General features: G+C 39.4%; 1 protein-coding gene across 9 annotated transcripts in view; it reads right to left on the bottom strand.

The window, feature by feature from the left end:
- The window catches only part of WNK2 (WNK lysine deficient protein kinase 2), a 154,902-nt gene that overhangs the window by 39,939 nt on the left and 93,568 nt on the right, over positions 1-21,395 (bottom strand). The gene's annotated exons all lie outside the window — the stretch shown is intronic.

Raw genomic sequence — 21,395 nt, forward strand, 5'->3', positions numbered from 1 at the left:
CAGGAGGGCTGTAAGAAACCTAGAATTTGCTTGTGAAGAGTGTTTACTTCTAGGAGCAAAACAGAGGAAGCAGATTGAAAGTGCCTGGGACTCTGGTCAGTTTCCTGCAACTGATCCAAGGCATGCCCTAGACCACACTGAGCACCCAATCCAGCACCAGTAGCTTCAACACAGCTTCCCACTAGGTCAAAGGCTGCTATGGTGGAGGAAAATGTGCATTTGTGGGAGACAGAGCTGGCTCTCACCCAGCCCTGCATCTGGTCAGGGGTAGGGTGGGACAGCCATTACTGGTGTTCACAGAAGCGACAGACTAGAGCTCTGATTGGTGTGCAGGCACAGTACAAGCACACACACTGGCCTATACCAGGTACCACTCAGATCCTCTTGTTCTAGCACAGATCTCCACTGGAACAAACATTTCATTGTCAGGAGAGTGGGGAGCACATACTCAGAGGGAAAGGAGGCAGCTTGAACTCCACCCTCAGGGATTCTGCTCTAGACTTTGGGACCAGACCCCACCCTTGATAGGGCTGTGATGACCAATGAGCATACAAGAAGCCTCAGATCATACCTGGCTCTGCCTCTAGCCTCTCCATCTCCAATCCTACCTACCATCAAGGTGATACCAGCCCGCACACTCTGGGAAAAGATATGACCCTGCTTAGTTCAGATCCAGTTCTCCCACCAAAGCCACTGGGCAAAGACAGACTGAACAGAGATGCTCCCATACAAGCACAACTCTTTAAGACCAAGACGGGTAACGTTTCACCTAATTTCATAGAGAAAACAGACATTAAGCAAAATGAGAAGACACAGGGACTTCTCTCATATGAAAAAAGGAGAAAAACCCCTGAAAAAATAAATAATAAAACAGAGATAAATAATTTACCAGAAAGAGTTCAAAGCCTTAGTAAAAGAATGCTCAATGAACTAAGGAAGACAACAGATGAACACAGTGAAAATTTTAACAAAGAAGTAGAAAATACAACAAATAAAGTCATAAAATACAACTGAAATGAAAAAACACCAGAAAGGTTTAACAGCAGAGTAAGTGATACAGAAGAATGCCTGAGAGAGCTGGGAGACAGAATAATGGAAACCACCCAATCAGAACAGAAAAAGAATATTAAAAAATGAGAATAAGTTAAGGGACCTCTAGGACAATATCAAGCATACTAACATTTGCATTATTGAGGTTCCAAAGGAGAAAAGGGTAAAAAAAAATGTATTTGATGAAACTATGCCTGAAAACTCTCTGAACCTGAAGAAAAATAGATATCCACATACGGTAAACACAGAGTGTCCCAAACTGAACATATACACCAAGACCTACCATAATTAAAATGGTAAATGTTAAAGACAAAGAATCTGAAGGCAGCAAGAGAAAAACAAAGAGTAACATATAAAGAAACACTCATAAGTCCATCAGCTGATTTTTCTGCAGAAACTTTATAGCCACAAAGGAATGGCTTGACATACCCATAGTGCTAAAAAGGAAAAATCTAAAATTTAGGATAATCTACCCAACCAGATTATCATTCAGAATTAAAAGACAGCTAAAGAACTTCTCAGATAAGGAAAAACTAAAAGTTCATATTTAACCCAACTTTAAAGGAAGTCTTAGATAGTCTTCTCCAAGTGGAAAAAACGGCGTACAACAAAAGGAAAGAATTTATAGGAAGGGAAAATCCCACCAGTAAAGGAAAATACACAGTATATACAGCAAAGACCGTGGATCAAATGCTTATATAAGATTAAAAGACAAAAATTAGAAAGTTGACTATAACTACAATAAACAGTTAAGGGATATACATGGAGATGTAAAATATGACATAAAAAAACACAAAATGTGGTGACTCCACTGGTGGTGCAGTGGTTAAGATTCCACACTTCCACTGCAGGAGGCACAGGTTCAATCCCTGGTTCAGGGAAATAAGATCCTGCATGCTGCGTGGCACAGCCAAAAAAACGAAAAACGAAACACTCACAAAATGTGGGGGAGAGGAGTAAAATAATGGAGATTTTTAAGAATGTGCTTGAACTTAAATGACTGAAATGACCAAATTAAAATAAATAGATATTTAGGTCAACATATGGCTCAGAGGGTAATGTGTCTGCCTACAATGTGGGAGACCCGGGTTTGATCCCTGGGTTGGGAAGATCCTCTGGAGAAGGAAATGGCAACCCACTCCAGTACTCTTGCCTGGAAAATCCCATGGACTGAGAAGCCTGGTAGGCTACAGTCCACGGGATTGCAAAGAGTTGGACACGACTGAGCGACTTCACTCACTCATATGAACCCCATGGCAACCACAAATCAGAATCCTACAGTAGACACACACAAATAGGGAGAAAGTAACACAAGCATACCACTAAACAAAACAATCAAACCACATGAAAAGAAACTAAAAGAAGATGAAAAGAACACAGAACGAAAAAAATGACCCAGAAAACAAGTAATAGAATAGCAATATGTACATACCTACATATAATCACTTTAAATGTCAATGGACTAAATGTTCCAATCAGAAGACATAGAGGAGATGACTGGATAAAAAACAAGACCATCTATTCGAGAGACTCTCTTTGAGTTAAAGATACACAGACTACAAGTGAGGGGATGGAAGGAGATATTTCACAAAAATGAAAAAGACAAGAAAGTTGGTAGCAATACTCCTATTTTACAAAATAGACTTTAAGAGAAAGTCTAGAGGGGGGAGGGAAAGATGGCGGAGGAATAGGACGGGAAGATAACTTTCTCCCTCACAAATTCCTCAAAAGAACATTTCAACGCCGAGCAAACTCCACAAAACAACTTCTGTAGGCTGGCAGAGGACATCAGGCAACCAGAAAAGCAGACCATTGTCTTCAAAAACAGGTAGGAAAAAATATAAAAGACGAAAAAGGAGACAAAGGAGGTGGGGAGGGAGCTCCGTCCCAGGAAGGGAAGCCCGTCCCGGGAAGGGAATTTTAAGAAGAGAGGTTTCCAAACACCAGGAAACACTCTCCCTGCTGAGTGTGTGGCGAGCCTTGGAAACACAGAGGGCAACATAACAGGAAGGAAAAATAGATAAATAATTAAAACCAACAGATTACAAGCCCAACAGTAACTCTCCCAGCGGAAAAGCAGCACAGACGCCTGCATCCGCCATTGGGAAGTGGGGGCAGGGCAGGGACGCGCGGGAGGCGCGGGCTGCAGGGCTTTGCAAGAATCGGGCAGGAACGCCCCTCGCGCACCCAGAACGATCTAACTTGGGCTAGCAAACCAGACTGTGGGATAGCTACCACGCGAAAAGCTCGAACATAAGACACCGCCAGGACCCAGCACAGAGCAAAGGACGGAACAGAAAAAGCCGGCTGCAGACCATTCCCCGCCGGGGACAGGCAGCCAGAGCCGTAAGGACTGGAAAGGGGCAATTGCAGACCCGGAGAGACTTTACGTACCTAACTGCAAGCAGGCTCCTTTGCTAAGACTTCTGGGGGTGCTGGACAGTCACAATCTGCCTCGCGGGGTGCGCCAGTGGTCCACCCAGAGAGCTGAGTGGCAGTGGCGGAAAAGGTGACAAGCCGCGGCGATCGCGCTCGCCAAACTCCTGAGCTACTCGGACCTGGGAAGGGCACAAAGCGCAGTCCCAGCCAAATCTGTGCCTCTGAGGGCTGCCTGAGCGCCGAACCTGAGCGGCTTGGACTGGGGAAGTGCATGCAGCCTAAGGCCGGCCCCAGACGGTTCCCGGCTGAGCATTGTAGAGCCGGAGCAGTTTGAGCCGCGAGAAAGGACAGGTCAAGTGGGGCTGAGATACGGTGTGCACACGACAGTGCTGTTTGTTTGCAGCATCCCCCCTCCCCACAGCGCGACTTAACTAGTGAGCCTAAAAAACCAGCAAACAGAAGAAGTTAAACAGAGGGAACCACCTTGGAAGTGAGCCCACACGGCCCATAACATCAGAGAAGGGCCAAATATATTTTTAATATTTTTAAAATCATTACTTTTTTTTTTTTTTTTGCTTTTTTGGTTTTTTTTTCTTTTTTTTCTAGCTTTTTTTAAATTGTTAAGTCTTCTATTTCTCCTCTAATTTTTATTTCTATAACCTATTATTACTATTTTTAAAAAAAAGACTTTTTTTTTTAAGGCAAACGCCATATATACTCTTTGGATGGTTGTTGGTGTGTTTTTTTTGGTTTGTTTTTTAATAATTCTTTTTTTTTTCTTTCTTCCTTTTTCCTTCTGCTTTTCTTTAATATTGTATCTTTGAAAATCCAACCTCTACTCTAGATTTTTAATCTTTGCTCTTAGGTTTTTGTTGTCAACTTTGTACATTTAAAAACCTAAACTTCACTACCCAAGTTTACCTGAGAGCGAGATTACGGGCTTGACCACTCTCTCCTCCTCTGGACTCTCCTTTTTCTCCACCAGGTGACCTCTGTCTCTTTTCTCCCCCATCTCTTCTCTATCCAACTCTGTGAATCTCTGTGTGTTCCAGACAGTAGAGAACACCTAAGGAACTGGTTACTGGCAGGATTTGTCTCTCTCCTACTCATTCCTCTCTCTTATCCTCCTGGTCACCTCTGTTTACTTCCTCCCTCTCCTCTTCCCCGTATAACTCTGTAAATACCTCTGAGTGGTCCAGACTATAGAGCGCACATAAGGAAGTGACTACTGGCTAGCTTGCTCTCTCCTCTCTTGATCTCACCGCATCTCATTCCAGTTACCTCTAACTACCCCCTCCATCTTCTCTTCTCCTTGTAACTCAGTGAACCTCTCTGAGTGTCCCTCAATGTGGAGAAACTTTTCATCTTTAACCTAGATGTTTTATCATCGGTGCTGTATAGATGGAGAAGTCTAGAGGCTACTGTAAAAATAAAACTGAAAACCAGAAGCAGGAAGCTTAAATCCAAAGCCTGAAAACATTAGAGAACTCTTGAATTCAGGGAACATTAAGCAATAGGAGCTCATCAAATGCCTTCATACCTACACCGAAACCAAGCTCCACCCAAGGGCCAACAAGTTCCAAAACAAGACATACCATGCAAATTCTCCAGCAACACAGGAACACTCCCCTGAGCTTCAATATACAGGCAGCTCAAAATTATCCCAAAACCTTTGATGTTTCATAACCCATTACGGGTCACTCCACTGCACTCCAGAGAGAAGAAACCCAGCTCCACCCACCAAAACTCCAACACAAGCCTCCCTAACCAGGAAACCTTGACAAGCCTCTGATAGAACCCCACCCAAAGTGAGGAAGCTCCATAATAAAGAGAACTCCACAAATTACCAGAATATAAAAAGGCCACCCCAAATGCAGCAATATAACCAAGATGAAGAGACAGAGGAATACTCAGCAGGTAAAGGAACAGGAGAGTTGCCCACCAAACCAAACAAAAGAGGAAGAAGTAGGGAATCTACCGGAGAAGGAATTTCGAATATTGATAGTGAAAATGATCCAAAATCTTGAAATCAAAATGGAAACACAGATAAATAGCCTAGAGAAAAGGATTGAGAAGATGCAAGAAAGGTTTAACAAGGACCTAGAAGAAATAAAAAAGAGTCAAAATATAATGAATAACGCAATAAATGAGATCAGAAACTCTCTGGAGGCAACAAACAGTAGAATAACGGAGGCAGAAGATAGGATTAGTGAAATAGAAGATAGAATGGTAGAAATAAATGAATCAGAGAGGAAACAAGAAAAACGAATTAAAAGAAACGAGGACAATCTCAGAGACCTCCAGGACAATATGAAACGCTCCAACATTCGAATTATAGGAGTCCCAGAAGAAGAAGACAGAAAGAAAGATCATGAGAAAATCCTTGAGGAGATAATAGTTGAAAACTTCCCTAAAATGGGGAAGGAAATAATCACCCAAGTCCAAGAAACACAGAGAGTTCCAAATAGGATAAACCCAAGGCAAAACACCCCAAGACACATATTAATCAAATTAACAAAGATCAAACACAAAGAACAAATATTAAAAGCAGCAAGGGAAAAACAACAAATAACACACAAGGGGATTCCCATAAGGATAACAGCTGATCTTTCAATAGAAACTCTTCAGGCCAGGAGGGAATGGCAAGACATACTTAAAGTGATGAAAGACAATAACCTACAGCCCAGATTACTGTACCCAGCAAGGATCTCATTCAAATACGAAGGAGAAATCAAAAGCTTTACAGACAAGCAAAAGCTGAGAGAATTCAGCACCACCAAACCAGCTCTCCAACAAATTCTAAAGGATATCCTCTAGACAGGAAACACGAAAAGGGTGTATAAACCGGAAACCCAAAACAATAAAGTAAATGGCAACGGGATCATACTTATCAATAATTACCTTAAACGTAAATGGGTTGAACACCCCAACCAAAAGACAAAGACTGGCCGAATGGATACAAAAACAAGACCCCTCTATATGCTGCTTACAAGAGACCCACCTCAAAACAAGGGACACATACAGACTGAAAGTGAAGGGCTGGAAAAAGATATACCATGCAAATAGAGACCAAAAGAAAGCAGGAGTGGCAATACTCATATCCGATAAAATAGACTTTAAAACAAAGGCTGTGAAAAGAGACAAAGAAGGCCACTACATAATGATCAAAGGAACAATCCAAGAAGAAGATATAACAATTATAAATATATATGCACCCAATATAGGAGCACTGCAATATGTAAGACAAATGCTAACAAGTATGAAAAGGGAAATCAACAATAACACAATAATAGTGGGAGACTTTAATACCCCACTCACACCTATGGACAGATCAACTAAACAGAAAATTAACAAAGAAACGCAAACTTTAAATGATACATTAGATCAGTTAGACCTAATTGATATCTATAGGACATTTCACCCCAAAACAATGAATTTCACCTTTTTTTCAAGTGCTCATGGAACCTTCTCCAGGATAGATCACATCCTGGGCCATAAATCTAAACTTGATAAATTCAAAAAAATCGAAATCATTCCAAGCATCTTTTCTGACCATAATGCATTAAGATTAGATCTCAATTACAGGAGAAAAACTATTAAAAATTCCAACATATGGAGGATGAACAACACACTTCTGAATAACCAACAAATCACAGAAGAAATCAAAAAAGAAATCAAAATATGCATAGAAACTAATGAAAATGAAAACACAACAACCCAAAACCTGTGGGACACTATAAAAGCAGTGCTAAGAGGAAAGTTCATAGCAATACAGGCATACCTCAAGAAACAAGAAAAGAGTCAAATAAATAACCTAACTCTACAACTAAAGCAACTAGAAAAGGAAGAGTTGGAGAACCCCAGAGTTAGTAGAAGGAAAGAAATCTTAAAAATTAGGGCAGAAATAAATGCAAAAGAAACAAAAGAGACCATAGCAAAAATCAACAAAGCCAAAAGCTGGTTCTTTGAAAGGATAAATAAAATTGACAAACCATTAGCCAGACTCATCAAGAAGCAAAGAGAGAAAAATCAAATCAATAAAATTAGAAATGAAAATGGAGAGATCACAACAGACAACACAGAAATATAAAGGATCATAAGAGACTACTATCAGCAGTTGTATGCCAATAAAATGGACAACGTGGAAGATATGGACAAATTCTTAGAAAAGTACAATTTTCCAAAACTGAACCAGGAAGAAATAGAAAATCTTAACAGACCCATCACAAGCACGGAAATTGAAACTGTAATCAGAAATCTTTCAGCAAACACAAGCCCAGGTCCAGACGGCTTCACAGCTGAATTCTACCAAAAATTTCGAGAAGAGCTAACACCTATCCTCCTCAAACTCTTCCAGAAAATTGCAGAGGAAGGTAAACTTCCAAACTCATTCTATGAGGCCACCATCACCCTAATACCAAAACCTGACAAAGATGTCACAAAAAAAGAAAACTACAGGCCAATATCACTGATGAACATAGATGCAAAAATCCTCAACAAAATTCTAGCAATCGGAATCCAACAACACATTAAAAAGATCATACACCATGACCAAGTGGGCTTTATCCCAGGGATGCAAGGATTCTTCAATATCCACAAGTCAATCAATGTAATTCACCACATTAACAAATTGAAAAATAAAAACCATATGATTATCTCAATAGATGCAGAGAAGGCCTTTGACAAAATTCAACATCCATTTATGATAAAAACTCTCCAGAAAGCAGGAATAGAAGGAACATACCTCAACATAATAAAAGCTATCTCTGACAAACCTACAGCAAACATTATCCTCAATGGTGAAAGATTGAAAGCATTTCCCCTAAAGTCAGGAACAAGACAAGGATGTTCACTATTCAATATAGTTCTGGAAGTTTTGGCCACAGCAATCAGAGCAGAAAAAGAAATAAAAGGAATCCAAATTGGAAAAGAAGAAGTAAAACTCTCACTGTTTGCAGATGACATGATCCTCTACATGGAAAACCCTAAAGACTCCACCAGAAAATTACTAGAGCTAATCAATGAATATAGTAGAGTTGCAGGATATAAAATCAACACACAGAAATCCCTTGCATTCCTATACATGAATAATGAGAAAGTAGAAAAAGAAATTAAGGAAACAATTCCATTCACCATTGCAACGAAAAGAATAAAATACTTAGGAATATATCTACCTAAAGAAACTAAAGACCTATATATAGAAAACTATAAAACACTGATGAAAGAAATCAAAGAGGACACTAATAGATGGAGAAATATACCATGTTCATGGATCAGAAGAATCAATATAGTGAAAATGAGTATACTACCCAAAGCAATTTACAAATTCAATGCAATCCCTATCAAGCTACCAGCCACATTTTTCACAGAACTAGAACAAATAATTTTAAGATTTGTATGGAAATACAAAAAACCTCGAATAGCCAAAGCAATCTTGAGAAAGAAGAATGGAACTGGAGGAATCAACTTGCCTGACTTCAGGCTCTACTACAAAGCCACAGTCATCAAGACAGTATGGTACTGGCACAAAGACAGACATATAGATCAATGGAACAAAATAGAAAGCCCAGAGATAAATCCACACACATATGGACACCTTATCTTTGACAAAAGAGGCAAGAATATACAATGGAGTAAAGACAATCTCTTTAACAAGTGGTGCTGGGAAAACTGGTCAACCACTTGTAAAAGAATGAAACTAGATCACTTTCTAACACCGCACACAAAAATAAACTCAAAATGGATTAAAGATCTAAATGTAAGATCAGAAACTATAAAACTCCTAGAGGAGAACATAGGCAAAACACTCTCAGAAATAAATCACAGCAGGATCCTCTATGATCCACCTCCCAGAATTCTGGAAATAAAAGCAAAAATAAACAAATGGGATCTAATTAAAATTAAAAGCTTCTGCACAACAAAGGAAAATATAAGCAAGGTGAAAAGACAGCCTTCTGAATGGGAGAAAATAATAGCAAATGAAGCAACTGACAAACAACTAATCTCAAAAATATACAAGCAACTCCTGCAGCTCAATTCCAGAAAAATAAATGACCCAATCAAAAAATGGGCCAAAGAACTAAATAGACATTTCTCCAAAGAAGACATACAGATGGCTAACAAACACATGAAAAGATGCTCAACATCACTCATTATTAGAGAAATGCAAATCAAAACAATGAGGTACCACTTCACACCAGTCAGAATGGCTGTGATCCAAAACTCTGCAAGCAATAAATGCTGGAGAGGGTGTGGAGAAAAGGGAACCCTCCTACACTGTTGGTGGGAATGCAAACTAGTACAGCCACTATGGAGAACAGTGTGGAGATTCCTTAAAAAATTGCAAATAGAACTGCCTTATGACCCAGCAATCCCACTTCTGGGCATACACACTGAGGAAACCAGAATTGAAAGAGACACATGTACCCCAATGTTCATCGCAGCACTGTTTATAATAGCCAGGACATGGAAACAACCTAGATGTCCATCAGCAGATGAATGGATAAGAAAGCTGTGGTACATATACACAATGGAGTATTACTCAGCCGTTAAAAAGAATTCATTTGAATCAGTTCTGATGAGATGGATGAAACTGGAGCCGATTATACAGAGTGAAGTAAGCCAGAAAGAAAAACACCAATACAGTATACTAACACATGTATATGGAATTTAGGAAGATGGCAATGACGACCCTGTATGCAAGACAGGGAAAGAGACACAGATGTGTATAACGGACTTTTGGACTCAGAGGGAGAGAGGAGGGTGGGATGATTTGGGAGAATGACATTCTAACATGTATACTATCATGTAAGAATTGAGTCACCAGTCTATGTCTGACGCAGGATGCAGCATGCTTGGGGCTGGTGCATGGGGATGACCCAGAGAGATGTTATGCGGAGGGAGGTGGGAGGGGGGTTCATGTTTGGGAACGCATGTAAATATTAAAGATTTTAAAATTTAAAAAAATAAAAAACTAAAAAAATAAAAATAAAATAAGAGAAAGTCTATAAAAAAGACAAAGAAGGCCATTATACACTGATAAAGTGACCAATACCAGAAGAGAATATAACATTCTTAATATATATGCACAATATATATGTAATATATTGACTACACTAAAGCCTTTGACTGTGTGGCTCACAACAAACTATGGAAAATTCTTAAAGAGACAGGAATACCAGACCACCTTACCAGTCTCCTGAGAAAACTGGATACAAATTGAGAAGCAACAGTTAGAACTGAACATGGAACAACTGACTGGTTCAAAACTGGGAAAGAAGTATATTGTCACCCTGTTTATTTAACTTCTGTGCAGAGTGCATCATGTGAAATGTTAGGCTGGATGAATTACAAAAACTGAATCAAGACTGATGGGAGGAATATCAACAACCTCAGATATGCAGATGATACCACGCTAATGGCAGAAAATGAAGCGGAACTAAAGAGCCTCTAGATGAGAGTGAAAAAGCTGGCTTAAAAGTCAACACTTAAAAAACTAAGATACCAGGTCCCATATAGTCCCATCACTTCATGGCAAATAGAAGGGGAAATTTGGAAACGGTGGCAGATTTTATCTTCTTGGGCTCCAAAATCAGTGTGGACAGTGACTACAAGCCATGAAATTAAAAGATGCTTGCTCCTTGGAAGAAAAGTTACAATGAACCTAGACAGTATATTAAAAGCAGAGACATCACTTTGCCAACAAATGTCCGTATAGTCAAAGCTATGGTTTTCCTCGTAGTCATGTACTGAAGTGACCATAAAAAAGACTAAGTGTGAAAAGCTTTCAAACTGCGGTGCTGGAGAAGACTGTTGAGAGTCCCCTGGACAGCAGGGAGATCAAACTAGTCAGTCCTAAAGGAAATCATCCCTGAATATTCATTGGATGGACTGTTGCTGAAGCCCCAATACTTTGGCCACCTGATGCAAAGAGCTGACTCACTGGAAAAGATCCTGATGCTGAAGACATCTCTCTGTTAGAGAGCATCACCAACTTGATGAACATGAATTTGAACAAACTCTGGGATATGGGGGAAGACAGAGAAGCCTACACTCTATGGGGTCACAAAGAGTCAGACATGACTTAGCAGCTGAACAAAACCAAATGCAGGTGCACCTAAATATGGAAAGTAAATATTAATAGTCAGAAAAAGGAAAAATTGACAATAAAATAAGAACAGATGATTATAACACTTCACTTATATCAAGGGAGAAATCATACAGACAAAAAACCAATAAAGAAACAGTGGTCTTAACATTAGACCAGTTGGACTTATTATATACCTGTAAGACATTCCATCTAAAAACAGCAGAATATACATTCTCTTCAAGTGCATGTGGAACATTCTCCAGGACAGATCACATGCTAGGCCACAAACTAGTCTCAAAAACTTTAGAGGACAGAAATTACATCAAGCATTTTTTTCTGACAATAATAGTATGAAACTTGGGCTTCCTGGTGGCTTAGAGAGTAAGGAATCTGCCTGTAATGCAGGAGACCTGGGTTGGGAAAATCTTTTGGAGAGGGAATGGCTACCCACTCCCATATTCTTACCTGGAAAATTATATGGATAGAGGACCCTGGTGGGCTATAGTCCATCTGGATGCAAAGAGTCGAACATGACTGAGCAACTAACACTTTCACTTTTCCACTTCCCACTTTTGGGACTTATTACAGGAAGAAAAATGGAGAAAAAAACAAAAACATGGAGACTAAATAGTATGATATTATAAAAACAATGGGTCAATGAAGAAATCAAAGACGTTATCAGCAAACATTTGGAGAAATGAAAATAAAAGCACAACGTTCCAAAATCTACGTGACACAGAAAAGGGAAGTTCTAAGGGGGAAGCAATAAAGGTCTACCTCAAAAAGGAAGAAAAATCTCAAATAAACAACATTGGTTACTGTCTAAAGGAATCAAATAACAAAGCCCAAAGTCAGCAGAAGAAAAGAAATAATCAAGATCAGAGAAGAATAAAATAGAGACCAAAAAAAACCAAAAAACAAAAAACCCACCTCAACAATAGAATAATCAATGAAAACAAGACCCAGCATTTGTTGCCTTTTTTTTTTTTTTTTAGGATAAAATTGATATCTTTATCCAGGCTCATTAAGAAAAAGAGAGAGGACTCAAAATAAGAAATGAAAGAAGAAATAATGAAACCAATATCAAAGATATACAAAAAAATCATACAGGAACAACTTGGACAGCCTAGAATAAATGGATAAAAACCCTAGAAACACACACTCTTCTAAGACTGAATCAGAAATAAATAGACAATTGGAATAGACAGTTAAGTAGTAGTGAAATTGAATTTGTCATCAAAAAACTCCCAACAGACAAAAGTCCAGAACCAGACAGATGACTTCACAGACAAAATTCTACCATATAAAGAAGAGCTAATACCTAGCCTTCCCAAACTATCCCCAAAACTGAAGAGGAGGGATCATTCCCAAATTCATTCTAAGAGGCCACCATTACATCCTGATACTCAGAAAAATACATTTACAAAAGAAAAAAATTACAGGCCAACAACAGTCATATAAAAAGATGGTCAACATCACTAATTATTAGAGAAACGGAAATCAAAACCATAATGAGGTACCACCTCACACCAGTCAGAATAGCCATCCTTGAAAGTCTACAAATAATAAACGCTGGAGAGGACATAAAGAAAAGAACGCTCCGACACTGTTGGTGAGAATGTAAGTTGGTGCAGCCACCATGAAAAACATGTATGGAGGTTCCTCAAAAAGCTAAAAATAGAGTTGCCATATGATCCAGCATGTATCTGGAAAAAACCTATAATTCAAAAAGACACATGTACCCCTATGTTCATAGCAGCATTATTCATAATCATCGATACATGGAAACAACTTAGATGTCCTTCAACAGATGAATAGATAAAGAAGATGTGAGATATATATACAAATACTACTTACCCATAAAAAGAACAAAGCAATGCCATTTGCAGCAACATGGATAGAACTAGAGATTATTATTAAGTGAAGTTTCAGTTAGAAACAGGACAAATACCATATAATATCATTTATATGTAGAATCTGAAATATAACACAGGGGCTTCCCTGTTGGTCCAGTGGTTGAGAATCCACCTGCCAATGCAGGGGACACAGGTTCGATCCCTGGTCTGGGAAGATCCTACATGCCCCCACACTCTAGAGTCCATGTGCCGCCAACTGCTGAAGCCCACACACCTACACCAAAGAGTAGCCCCTGCTCTCTGCAACTAAAGCTCATGCTCAGCAACAAAGACCCAGCACAGCCAAAAATACATAAATAAATAACTTGAAATATAACATATAACACAAATGCATTTATCTACAAAAAAGAAATGAACTCACAGATATAGATAACAGACTTGTGGTTGACAAAGAGTAAGGGGACTGAAGGAGGGTGGATTGAGAGTTTGAGATTAGCAGATGCAAACTATTATATACAGAATGGATAAACAACAAGGTCCCATTATATAGTACAGGGAACTATATTCAATTTCCTGTGATAAACTATCACAGAAACCAATACCAGACAATGCCCTGTGGTTGGGTAGACCAGCTGAAATTGATAGCAATCAAACTGAGACATTAACTGAGATCAATGTTATACCACATGGGAGACAGCCGACATACTCAAACTATCCAAATCAAGCAATGAAAATCATTTGTACCAGCTTGGTAAGGTTAATAGCTTTGATATTTGGGTTCCACATCAGGAACGTCAGGAACATCGCTCAGTCGTGTCTGACCCTTTGCGACCCCATGGACTGTAGCCTACCAGGCTCCTCTGTCCATGGGATTTTCCAAGCAATAGTACTGGAGTGGATTGCCATTTCCTTCTCCAGCGGATCTTCCTGACCCAGGGATCGAACCCAGGTCTCCCGCATTGTAGACAGACCCTTTACCGTCTGAGCCACCAGGGAAGTCTCGTAAGTTAAGCCAAAAAAAAAAAAAAAACACCACAAAAACCCTCTTGAACATAAGTCTACATGTGATCCTCTATTGAAATGCAAGAAAAACATTCCATTTTAAAAACAAATTGTGAAGGGTGATGAAAAGTAGATTCTGTGAAACAATATAGAATGGGAGAGATCGTGGGGCAAGTGAAAGGAACCACCACCACCAACAAAACCGAAGGCCAGTCTTCATCCAAAGAAGGTGATGTCGTGTATACAGTAGGACTGGAAGGGAGTCCTCTATTTGCAAGCTCCTTCAGGAAAACCAAACAATTAATTCCAACAAGTACTGCTCCCAATTAGACCAACTGAAAGCAGCACTTGATGAAAAGCATCCAAAATTAGTCAACAGAAAACGCATCATCTTCCATTAGTATAACACAAGACTGAATGCTTCTTTGATGACCAGGCAAAAACTGTTACAGCTTGGCTGGCAAGTTCTGATTCATCTGCTGTATTGACCAGACACTACACCGGATTTTTGTTTATTTAAGTTTTGCAAATTCTCTTAATGGAAAAATTCCAACTCCCTGGAAGACTATAAAAGACACCTGAAAGAATTCTTGCTCAAAAAGATAAAAAGTTTTGGGAACACGGAGTTATGAAGTTGCCTGAAAAAAGGCAGACATTAGTTTTTGCCACAGGCCTGGGAAAACAGTGATTACATGTCTTTAAAAGAAGCTGAATAAATGATCCCTGATTTCACTTAGGGGGAAAAAAAAAGGAAGCCTACTTTTAGCTGGTACAAACTCAGACAAGCAAAAATTTGCTTCAGAAAACTTTGTTTTGAGATAAATGTATTTACTTCACATGAAAAATTAAGCTATTGTGCCAGCACTATGACACTTCTTTAAATATTTACAAAAACTGGACAGGGCATGGCTCTTAAAGGTAACTGTAGATTGGAATCACCTGGAAGGTACAAGAGAGTGATGCTGGGTCTCATGTGTAGAAATGCAGATTTCACTGTGTAAAGCAGGGCCTGGGCTTCTTCGGTATTATCGGTTTCTTCCTCTCTTTTGTTCTTTCCTGCTTTTTTCTCCTCCCCTTTCTCTCTGTTTTCTCTCACCCTCGCTTCCTGCTTCATGTCTTCAATATTTGTGATTTATAGGAAAAACATGTATTTGGTGTTCATCCATACCTCCTGGCTCACAGATTCCCCAAATCCTTGGACTCTCCTGACCATTAAAAGCATTAATTATACATTACAAGTATAATATTTGGCCTCTTGCCCTCAGTTCCTGAAAATGCTTCACAGAAGATGACTTTTGGGTCCCACCCAAGGGTGGGGACTGGGTGCCAAGAGAACCAACCATGTGATCAGAGGGTTAGAACTTTCAGTCCCAGCCCCTGATTAAGACGGAAGAGAGGTTGGAGGTTGAATTAATCACCAATGGCCAATGATTTAGTCAATTGTGCCTATGTAATGAAGCCTCACCCTGCTTATTTAACTTATATGCAGAGTACATCATGAGAAATGCTGGACTGAATGAAGCACAAGCTGGAATCAAGATTTCCAGGAGAAAATATCAATAACCTCAGATGTGCAGATGACACCACTCTTATGGCAGAAAGCGAAGAACTAAAGAGCCCCCTGATGAAAGAGGAGAGTGAAAAAGTTGGCTTAAAGCTCAACATTCAGAAAACTAAGATCATGGCATCTGGTCCCATCACTTCATGGCAAATAGATGGGGAAACAGTGACAGACTTTATTTTTTTCGGCTCCAAAATCACTGCAGATGGTGATTGCAGCCATGAAATTAAAAGACGCTTACTCCTTGGAAGGAAAGTTATGACCAACCTCAGTTCAGTTCAGTCGCTCAGTACTGTCTAACTCTTTGCGATCCCATGAATTGCAGCACACCAGGCCTCCCTGTCCATCACCAACTCCCGGAGTTCACCCAAACTCACATCCAGAGAGTCAGTGATACCATCCAGGCATCTCATCCTCTGTTGTCCCCTTCTCCTCCTGCCCCCAGTCCCTCCCATCATCAGAGTCTTTTCCAATGAGTCAATTCTTCGCATGAGGTGGTCAAAGTACTGGAGTTTCAGCTTTAGCATCATTCCTTCCAAAGAACACCCAGGACTGATCTCTTTTAGAATGGACTGGATAGATCTCCTTGCAGTCCAAGGGACTCTCAAGAGTCTTCTCCAACACCACAGTTCAAAAGCATCAATTCTTCGGAACTCAGCTTTTTTCACAGTTCAACTCTCACATCTATACAGGACTACTGGAAAAACCATAGCCTTGACTAGACGGACCTTAGTCGGTAAAGTAATGTCTCTGCTCTTGAATATGCTTTCTAGGCTGGTCATAACTTTCCTTCCAAGGAGTAAGCGTCTGTTAATTTCATGGCTGCAATCACCATCTGCAGTGATTCTGGAGCCCAAAAAATTAAAGTCTGACACTGTTTCCACATCTATTTCCCTTGAAGTGACGGGACCAGATGCCATGATCTTAGTTTTCTGAATGTTGAGCTTTAAGCCAACTTTTTCACTCTTCTCTGATCAACCTACACAGCTTATTAAAAAGCAGAGACATTACTTTGCCAACAAAGGTCCGTCTAGTCAAAGCTATGGTTTTTCCAGTAGTCATGTATGGATGTGAGAACTGGTCTATAAAGAAAGCTGAGCACCGAAGAATTGATGCTTTTGAACTGTGGTGTTGGAGAAGACTCTTGAGAGTCCCTTGGACAGCAAGGAGATCCAACCATTCCATCCTAAAGGAAATCAGTCCTGAATATTCATTGGAAGGATTGATGCTGAAGGTCAAACTCCAATATTCTAGCCACTTGATGCGAAGAACTGACTCATTGGAAAAGACCCTGATGCTGGGAAAGATAGAAGGCAGGAGGAAAAGGGGATGACAGAGGATGAGATGGTTGGATGGCATCACCAACTCGATGGACATGAGCTTGAGTAAACTCTGGGAGTTGGTGATGGACAGGGAGGCCTGACGTGCTACAGTCCATGGGGTCGCAAAGAGTCAGACACGACTGAGCACCTGAACTGAACTGAACTGAACTGAATGAAGCCTCCATAAAATCTCTACAGGACAAGGTTCAGAGAGATTCCAGTTGAACACATGGAGACTGGAGAGAGTGGTGAGCCTGGAAAAGGCACAGAAGCTCGACACCATTTCCCAATGCCTTGCCTTATATATCGGTTTGTCTGGCTACTGATTCTTATACTTTTATAATCCTCATGCGAAGAGATGACTCATTGGAAAAGACTCTGATGCTGGGAGGGATTGGGGGCAGGAGGAAAAGGGGACGACAGAGGATGAGATGGCTGGATGGCATCACCGACTTGATGGACCTGAGTTTGAGTGAACTCCAGGAGATGGTGATGGACAGGGAGGCCTGGAGTGCTGTGATTCACGGGGCTGCAAAGAGTTGGACACGACTCAGCAACTGAACTGAACTGATAATAAATCAGTGATCCAGTAAAACACATGTTTCTCTGAGTTCTGTGAGCAATTCAAGCAAATTAAAGGGTCATGGGAAACCCTGATTTATAGCCAGTCACTCAGAAGTACAAGAAACAACCTTAACTTGCAAGTGACATCCTAAGTTAGAGGATGTCTGTTGGAAACTCCAGTTTGTAGCAAGTTGGTTAGATGCACAGATAATAACCTGGGCTTGTGACTGGCATCTAATGTGGAGGGTTGTCCAGTGGAACTAAACTCTTTACCTCTGGAATCTGATTCTATCTCCAGGTAGAAAGTGTCAGAATTGAGTTGAATTCTCAGACATCTTGCTGGCATCTGAGAATTGCTCGCTGGTGTGGGGAAGTCTACACACACATACAAAGTTGGTATTGGGTCTGGGAACCCATTTACAATGTCCTACTCTACACTGGGCTATTGAGGACCTCCAGTAGGATACTGAAAATAAATAGTGATAATGAGTATCTTTATATATTGCTCTCCATCTCAAAAAAAAAAAACAAAAAACAAAGCAGCATATCACCATTAAGTATATTTGCTGTTATTTTTAAAATAGATATCCTTTGTCAGATTAAACAAATGCACTTTTATGTTTATGTTCCTATTATCTAAAGTCATTAATAGATGTTGACTTTTATCAAATGTTTTCCTCCATCTATTGAGATGATCATATGCTTCTTTAATCTGTGCCTCTGGCAAATCACCATTCCACTCACTGGTTCTATGAGCTCAACTTTTCCCCCCCAAATTCCACATACAACTGAAATCAAGGAGTATTTGTCTTTCTCTGCTTGGCTTATTTTACTTAGTATAATGACTGTGATTTCATCCATGCTGTCACAAATGGCAGGATTTCCTTCTTTTTATGGCTGAATATGCCATGTTTTCATTATCCATCCAACTAGTGACACTTAAGATTGTTTTCATATCTTGGCTACTATGGATAATGCTGCATGAACATGGAGATGCAGATATCTCTTTGAAACAGTGATTTCAGTCCCTTTGGATAAATATCCAGAAGTGGGACTGCTGGAACATATGGCAGTTCTATTTTTAAAGTTTCAGGCCTTAAGTTTCCGTCTTTAATCTATTTTAAGTTGATTTTTGTGGGTGGTGTGAGACAGATGTCCGATTTCATTTTTCTCCATTTGGATGTCCAGTTTTCTCAGAACCATTTATTGGAGAAACTAACCTTTCCCCCAACTGTGTACATATGGTGCCCTTGTCATAGATTAGTTGACCATATATACTTGAGTGTATTCTGGGCTCTCTGTTCTGCTGGTCTGTGTCTATTTTTATGTTAATACCATATGCTGTTTTGATTATCATAGCTTTACAATATAGTTTAAAGTCATGAAATGATATACTTTGTTCTTTCTCAAAACTGCTTTGGCTATTTGGCTTTTTTTTGTGATTCCATATGAATTCTAGAATTTTTCTATTTCTGTGAAAAATGACACTGGAATTTTGATGGGGATTGCATTGAATCTGTAGATAAGTTTGGGTAGTACAGACATTTAATTTTTTCAATCAAAGAACATAAGATATGGTTCTATTTATTTCAATCTCTTTCATCAATGTCTCATAGTTTTCAGCACACATGGCTTTCATCTCCTGGTAAAATTTATTCCTCAGTATGATGCTACTATAATTGGGGTTGCTTTCTTAGTTTATTTTTCAGATTGGTTTATAGAAATAAAATTGATTTCTGCATGTTGACTTTGTATTCTGCAACTTCACTAGGTTTATTAATTCTAACAGTTTTTTGATGGAGTCTTTAAGGTTTTCTGTATATTCAGTTCATTTCAGTTCAGTTCCTCAGTCATGTTCGACTCTGTGACCCCATGACTCAGAGCACGCCAGGCCTCCGTCCATCACCAACTCTCGGAGTTTACTCAAACTCATGTCCATCGAGTCGGTGGTGCCATCCAGCCATCTCATCCTCTGTCATCCCCTTCTCCTCTTGCCCCCAATCCCTCCCAGCATCAGAGTCTTTTCCAATGAGTCAATTTTTAGCATGAGGTGGCCAAAGTACTGGAGTTTCAGCTTTAGCATCATTCCCTCCAAAGAACACCCAGGACTGATCTCCTTTAGAATGGACTGGTTAGATCTCCTTGCAGTCCAAGGGACTCTCAGGAGTCTTCTCCAGCACCAGTTCAAAAGCATCAATTCTTTGGTCTCAGCCTTCTTCACAGTCCAACTCTCACATCCATACATGACCACTGGAAAAACCATAGCCTTGACTAGACGGACCTTTGTTGGCAAAGTAATATCTCTGCTTTTGAATATGCTATCTAGGTTGGTCATAACTTTTCTTCCAAGCAGTAAGCGTATATTAGATTATGTCATCTGCAAACAGACACAATTTTACTTCCTTTCTGATTTGGATGCCCTCTATTTCTTCTTCTTGACTAACTGCTCTGGCTAGGACTTCCAGGGTGACATTGAATAGAAGTAATGAAAGTATGAATCCTGTCTTGTTTTTAAACTAAGAGGAAAAGCTTTAGCTTTTCATGATTCAGTATGGTGTTATCCGTGGGCTGATTATATACAGCTTTCATTATGCTGGAGTACATTCCTTTTACACTCTATTTGTTGAGTTTTTTAAATAATTTAAATTTTTTCAAATATCTTCTTTCTTCATCTATTGCCATTATCATATGATTTTCTACTTCATTCTGTCAATATGTTGTATCATATTTATTAATTTACTTATGTTGAGCCATCCTTGCACCTCAGGAATAAATCCCAGATGACTGTAGTGTATGATTCTTTTAATGTGCTCTTGATTCAGTTTGGTAGTATTTTGTTGAGAGTTTCTGTATATAAATGTCATACAGATCCATCAAGGATACTGGGCTGTAACTCTGTTTTCTTATAGTATCCTTGTCCAATTTTGGTATCAGGGTAAAGCTGGCTAGCAAAATGAGTCAGAAGTATTACTTCCTTTTCAGTTTTTTTTTTTTGGAAGAGTTTAAGAAAGATTGTGCTAATTCTTCTTTAAATGTTTAATAGAATTCACCAGTGAAGTTTTCCAGTTCTGCACTTTCCTTTGTCAGGAGATTTTTGGTTACAGATTTAGTTTCTTCATTAGTTACAGGTCCATTCAGATTATCTAATTCTTAATGATTCAGTCTTGATAGTCTGTGTGTTTCTAGGAATTTATCCATTTTTCTAGGTTATTTGATATTTTGGTATGTACTTATTCATGGTATTTTCTCATGATTCTTTTCATTTCTGTATTATTAGATGTAACATCTCCCCTTTCAATTCAGATTTCATTTTCTTAGCCTAGCTAAAGGTTTGCTGACTTTAACTTTTCCAAGAACTAGCTCTCAGTTTCATTGATCTTTTTTTTTTTTTCCCGAGTCTCTATTTCTACTCTAAATTTTGTTGTTTCCTTCTTTCTGCTAACTTTGGGCTAAGTTCATCCTTTCACTAGTTCCTTGAGGTGTGAAGTTAAAGAGTTTGAGATCTTTCTTGTCTTTCAATGTAAGTTTTTGTAACTATAAATTTCCTCTTAAAATTGCTTTTGCTGAACGAT

Source organism: Ovis canadensis, chromosome 2, assembly GCF_042477335.2.
Source record: "Ovis canadensis isolate MfBH-ARS-UI-01 breed Bighorn chromosome 2, ARS-UI_OviCan_v2, whole genome shotgun sequence".
NCBI lineage: Eukaryota > Metazoa > Chordata > Mammalia > Artiodactyla > Bovidae > Ovis > Ovis canadensis.